Source organism: Bombina bombina, chromosome 3 (assembly GCF_027579735.1).
Source record: "Bombina bombina isolate aBomBom1 chromosome 3, aBomBom1.pri, whole genome shotgun sequence".
NCBI lineage: Eukaryota > Metazoa > Chordata > Amphibia > Anura > Bombinatoridae > Bombina > Bombina bombina.
Window position 1 is genome coordinate 1,126,727,834 of NC_069501.1, and position 7,174 is coordinate 1,126,735,007.

Consider the following 7,174-nt stretch of genomic DNA (forward strand, 5'->3'; position numbering starts at 1 on the left):
GGGACAAATCTGTGTAATCACCATTCCACTGACTGAGCATGCAGAGTTGCAGCGGTCTGAGATATAGGCGGGCAAACGGCACTATGTCCATTGCCGCTACCATTAAGCCGATTACTTCCATACACTGAGCCACCGAAGGGCGAGAAGTAGAATAAAGAACACGGCAGGAATTTAGAAGTTTTGACAACCTGGCCTCTGTCAGGTAAATCTTCATTTCTATAGAATCCCAGGAAGGAAACTCTTGTTAGATGGGATAGAGAACTCTTCTTTTCGTTCACTTTCCACCCATGAGACCTCAGGAATGCCAGAACAATGTCCGTATGGGACTTGGCAATTTGGAAATTCGACGCCTGTATCAGAATGTCGTCTAAGTAAGGGGCTACTGCTATGCCCCGCGGCCTTAGGACCACCAGAAGCGACCCCAGAACCTTCGTAAAAATTCTTGGTGCCGTAGCTAACCCAAATTGAAGAGCCACAAACTGGTAATGCCTGTCTAGGAAGGCGAACCTGAGAAACCGATGATGATCTTTGTGTATCGGAATGTGAAGATAAGCATCCTTTAAATCCACGGTAGTCATATATTGACCCTCCTGGATCATAGGTAGGATGGTTCGAATAGTCTCCATCTTGAAAGATGGGACCCTGAGAAATTTGTTTAGGATCTTGAGATCTAAGATTGGTCTGAAGGTTCCCTCTTTCTTGGGAACCACAAATAGATTTGAATAGAATCCTTGCCCCTGTTCCTCCTTTGGAACTGGGTGGATCACTCCCATAACTAGGAGGTCTTGAACACAATGTAAGAATGCCTCTCTCTTTATCTGGTCTGCAGATAATTGTGAAAGGTGAAATCTTCCTTTTGGGGAAGAAGCTTTGAAGTCCAGAAGATATCCCTGGGACACAATTTCCAACGCCCAGGGATCCTGGACGTCTCTTGCCCAAGCCTGGGCGAAGAGAGAAAGTCTGCCCCCTACTAGATCCATTACCGGATCGGGGGCCAATCTTTCATGCTGTCTTAGAGGCAGCAGCAGGCTTCTTGACCTGTTTACCTTTGTTCCAAGCCTGGTTAGGTCTCCAGAGCGGCTTGGACTGGGCAAAATTTCCCTCTTGTTTTGTATTAGAGGAAGATGATGCCGCGCTTGTCTTAAAGTTTCGAAAGGCACGAAAATTAGTTTGTTTGGTCCTTAATTTGTTAGACCTATCCTGAGGAAGGGCATGACCTTTTCCTCCAGTAATATCAGAAATGATCTCCTTCAGTCCAGGCCCGAATAGGGTCTGCCCCTTGAAGGGGATGTTGAGAAGCTTAGACTTTGAAGTAACGTCAGCTGACCAGGATTTAAGCCATAGCGCCCTACGCGCCTGAATAGCAAAACCTGAGTTCTTAGCCGTTAGTTTAGTTAAATGAACAACGGCATCAGAAACAAATGAATTGGCTAGCTTAAGCGCTTTAAGCTTGTCAAGTATATCATCCAATGGAGTTTCTACCTGTAAGGCCTCTTCCAGAGACTCAAACCAGAAGGCCGCAGCAGCAGTGACCGGGGCAATGCATGCAAGAGGCTGGAGAATAAAACCTTGTTGAATAAACATTTTCTTAAGGTAACCCTCTAACTTTTTATCCATTGGATCTAGGAAAGCACAACTGTCCTCGACGGGGATAGTTGTACGCTTAGCTAGGTTAGAAACTGCTCCCTCCACCTTAGGGACCGTTTGCCATAAGTCCTGTGTAGCGGCATCTATTGGAAACATTTTCTTAAAAATAGGAGGGGGAGAGAACGGTACACCTGGTCTATCCCATTCCTTAGTAATAATTTCTGAAAACCTTTTAGGTATTGGAAAAACATCAGTGTAAACAGGCACTGCATAATATTTATCCAATCTACACAATTTCTCTGGCACTATAATGGTGTCACAGTCATCCAGAGTAGCTAAAACCTCCCTGAGCAACACGCGGAGATGTTCAAGCTTAAATTTAAATGTTGACATATCAGAATCAGGTTGAAGCATCTTCCCTGAGTCAGAAAAATCACCCACAGAAAGAAGCTCTCCTGCCTCAGCTTCTGTATATTGTGAGGGGATATCAGACATAGCTACTAAAGCGTCAGAGTGCTCTGTATTTTTTCTAGCCCCAGAGCTGTCTTGCTTTCCTTGTAACCCTGGTAGTTTGGCGAATACCGCTGTAAGGGTATGATCCATAACTGCCGCCATGTCTTGTAAAGTAAACGCCATGGGCGCGCTAGATGTACTTGGCGCCTCTTGAGCGGGGGTCCCTTGAGCGGGAGTCAAAGGTTCTGACACGTGGGGCGAGTTAGTCGGCATAACTTCCCCCTTGTCAGTTTCCTCTGGTGATAAATCTTTTAAAGACAGAATTTGATCTTTATAACTTAAAGTAAAATCAGTACATTTGGTACACATTCTAAGAGGGGGTTCCACAATGGCTTCTAAACATAATGAACAAGGAGTTTCCTCTATGTCAGACATGTTTAAACAGACTAGCAATGAGACCAGCAAGCTTGGAAAACACTTTGATAAATGTAAACAAGCAAAAAATAAAAACGGTACTGTGCCTTTAAGAGAATTTTTTTTTGTCAGAAATTGAAAAACAGTGATAAAAAGCAGTAAATCTTACAAAATTGTAATATAATAGACTAACAGAGCATTGCACCCACTTGCAAATGGATGATTAACCCCTTAGTTTCAAAAACGGATCAAAAAAACGATAAACGTTTTTCAACAGTCACAACAAACTGCCACAGCTCTGCTGTGGCCCTACCTGCTCATATAACGACTTTGAAAGGCACAAAAACCCTTTAGAGAGGTCCTAAGAGTTCAGGGGACTCCTTCAGGGAAACTGGATGTCTCAAGCTGCAAAATCTAATGCGCATTTAGGCGCGAAAATAGGCCCCTCCCAACCTGTATTCACAGTGAGAGGGACTAACAAAACTATCCCTAGGCAAAATCTAGCCAGCCATGTGGAAAAAACTGGGCCCCAATAAAGTTTTATCACCAATATGTATAAAAAAAACGTTTAAACACTTCCAGCAAACGTTTTATTTTTCAGAAATGTGAGAAAGTAATAAGAATATTACCTTTTACAGCAAGCATGATACTAGTCGTTATTAAATCACTGTAATCAGGCTTACCTTAAATAAATCCGGTATTAACAGCATTTTCTAGCATATTCATTTCTCTAGAAAAATTTAAACTGCACATACCTCATAGCAGGAGACCCTGCACGCCATTCCCCCAGCTGAAGCTACCTCTCTCTTCAGTTATGTGTGAGAACAGCAATGGATCTTAGTTACAACCTGCTAAGATCATCAAAGACCACAGGCAGACTCTTCTTCTACTTTCTGCCTGAGGCTAAAATAGTACAACTCCGGTAGCATTTGAAAATAACAAACTTTTGATTGAAGATCAACTAAAAACACCACATCTCTCTAGCTACTTCCTTTCTTGTCGAGAGCTACAAGAGAATGACTGGGAGTGGCAGTTAGAGGAGGAGCTATATAGACAGCTCTGCTGTGGGTGATCCTCTTACAGCTTCCTGTTGGGAAGGAGAATATCCCACAAGTAATGGATGATCCGTGGACTGGATACACCTTACAAGAGAAATATATATTTTTAATGGCTATGAGACTGTCTATTTGTATGATATTAAATATGAACACATGAATATGGGAGATTGTCTATGCCTAAGAAGGATAAAACCTAAAAATCCAGATATTGACATGTCTTAACCTATATATTTTTGGAAGCATAGAAATGGATATTTGTGGACCTAAAAAGCAATGACTAATAGTAACATATTAGATAAATACTGCAAATAGATGTATACATATTTGAAAATTTTTCCCTTTGTTTTACAGGAAAACAAGATGACCTTAATCATAAACACAGATATATGTGGATATTTTCTATTTTAACATAGAAATTGAGGAAAAATGATTGGCAGTGTAAATTACTTATTAATATGATTATTAAAATTATTTTTATATCTGGTATTTAAATGATCAGAGAAAATAGCACTATATGGTCCTATGAATATCAAACACAGTTTATTATTATCAAATTATAGTGTACATATTAGAAATATACAAGAATCTGTAATTTTACTGTATAGACATAATTGAATGAAACTGTTTGTCTCTGTCTGCTGCCCCCGGTGTTGTGATGCGAGAATTACAGCCAAAAGATTTGACTGTTAACAAAGATGCGTTTCCCTAGTAACCATGCATTGCCAGGGAACCAATGAAGGGAGGCGTCTCCCAAGTTGACCTATGAGATGTTCAGATCCGAAGGGCCTAACCAATTCACCAATGATGGTGCAGAAGAAAAAGGGGTGGAGTTATATCACATGATTTAACCCCAAGCATGGAGATAGTCTGGGCTGCTGGTTTGCCTGCTAACTGGTGACTGAGAATTTGCTGCTGGAACACGGTCACTATAAGCAAAATAGCTACCCTTTCTTATCCATATTGCAAAAATACTTCTTTTGTATTCTGAGGTGAATTGGACTGGAAGCTGAATATCGATTTGGTTATTTTTCGTAAAGTATAAGAGGTTGCTAAATATAAGTAATATTTAAATTAAAGGTATTTAGTAACTATAGTCAAATAGCAGGTTTAAAAGAACAAATTGTATTTTAACCTTGTTTCATAGTCCTGTATAGTTTTAAGCTTGCCTTTTGTATGCCAAGTAATTTAACTTTGCAAACATATAAATATATTTTAGAATTTGTCTTAACTGTAGGTAATTAAGAACTTATTTCAGCATAGATAAATTGGCATTTAAACTGATTGTTTACATTAAGAATATGTATACTTCTGTTGTTCTAATTAGAATTGTATTAGAATCATTTGTGGGTTAAATAACTTAATTGTACCAGTCTGAATGTTAGTGGCTTATATCTTGGTCTCTCATTGTGGTATTTTAATGCAATTCAATTGTGAATAAGGTTAATAAATAAGGTAACTTTTATGATCTTTGCATAGCATATTAAAATAGTTCAAACTTGTATAGTATTGATTCATATCTGGTTTTCTATAAATATAATTCAATGTGTCTATAAATTTTAACTAATACAAAGAATTTAGGCATTTATATTAATTTTATGGTTTTGTATATGCATTTTATTGGGGTTTTATCTTAAAGAATAATTATTAAATATATTGTATTATAACCCGGCCATATACTGACAAAGTGGATAAATAAGTAGAAACCTGCAGACACACCACGAACTCTACCAAATATCAGCAGGGTCCAAGACCCCCAATAGTGAAAGAGTAGAGCCCACATCTACCCGGCACGGATCATAGATTATGGAGGGGGGATCGAAACAAACCAAGTGAAATAAGTGAAGTAAACGTAACAAAGTGGCCAGGTCAGGGGATCACTCCTCCAACCACTGGCCGAGTTCGTGGATTTCTTCCTACAGCCACTTGTTAAACAAATTAGATCTTATATACAAGACTCAACAGCCTTTATCCAATAGATTGTCCGCCTTGAAGACATCAGTGACTCTGATGTACTTGTAACCATGGACGTTTCGAGCCTGTATATGGTGATCCCGCACACAGAGTATAGCAGCAGTAACCAACGGCCTAAGACACAGTCCGTATATTGGCTCGCCAGAATATGTCCTTGTAGAATTGCTGACAATTTGTCTAGAAAGGAACTTTTTCCATTTTGAGAACATGTTCTACTTACAGATTGCCGGGACAGCGATGGGGTCGAACGTGGCCCCATCGCTGGCGAATCTGTATATGGCTGGGTATGAGACCTTCCAAATGAACGTATATGAGGTACCGTCTATAAAATTTTACAGCAGATACATAGATTTGATTTGGCAGGGTGATGCAAGTTCACTGGAGATATGGATTAAGACACTAAATGAGATAAAAAGTACCATCAAATTCCAGCATGTGGCTAGTACAAGCACCATGGACTACTTGGATGTAAGAGTGTTTAAGACAAATGGTACACTGGGCACTACGCTGTTCAGGAAAAGCACAGATCGCAACTCCACCCTGCACGCGAAGAGCTGCCACCAATCCACACTTATCCGGAACATACCAAAGGCACAAATCCAATGGGTAGTAAGAAATAACACAGATCCCAACAGGTGCAAAATCCAACTGGTGGAGATGATGGAAAGATTTGTCTAAGGCGGCTATAATGAAAAGGATCTACGGGCAATGTGTGAACAAGCTATCCAACCGGAGAGTACAAGTGGTATAAAAGAACAGGGCACCACCACCCCCCAACTTACGTTTGTGACAATGTATACTCCGGATCAACACCATATCACCAAAGCAATCAAGGATGAATGAAAATTGATCCAAACAGATACCACACTAACATTCACGAAATGGGGTGCACCCCACCTAGCATACCGCAGAGGTAGGAGTCTGAAAGACTCCCTCATGAGAACTGACTTAACACCAACTAGTGATAAGCAACTCTGGTTAAAAAAGAAAAGCGGCTGCTTTTAGTGTACGAGCTGTGTGACGTGCAACAGCATGCACACAGGGGTGACCTTCCAACATCAAGAGAAAGTATAAAATCCTGAAATGTATCACACCATACATTATTTACCTCTTGAACTGCCTGTGTGGGTTGTTTTACACCGGAAAAAACATCGACAATGCCAGAACCAGGATGGCCAACCACCACGCAAGCATTAGATCAACTTTAAAAAGTGGGAAATCTGACCATCCGGTGGCACATTTCCTGGAGCGAGGTCACAGACTTGAGATTTTGGATCATTGACCACGTGCCCATCCCAAGAAGAGGGGGCAATAGGGCCAAGACCCTTTTGCAAAAGAAGGCCAGATGGATACACGAACTGGGGACTTTTGCACCAAGGGGCTTGAATGTCCAGACTGGCTGGCAATGTTTCCTGTAAGGGACTTCCACATGGGAGTTATACATCGATATGACAGTTTATGATCGCATTATATGTGTATAGTCCGGGGATGGCCCCCCAGTACAATGAGAGTTCATGGTATCATTCAATATCACCAATGGGGTGACTAGCTCTACTGGGCACACTGTGGAGTCTAATGGTCCTCCAATGGGGCCCCCCCCTGTTTTGGTATAGGGGATCCACTTGTTAGTTTGATACTGCTGCATCCTAGGCTATTCTGTTGAGAGTTCCTACACTTGAGAGACCCGGAAT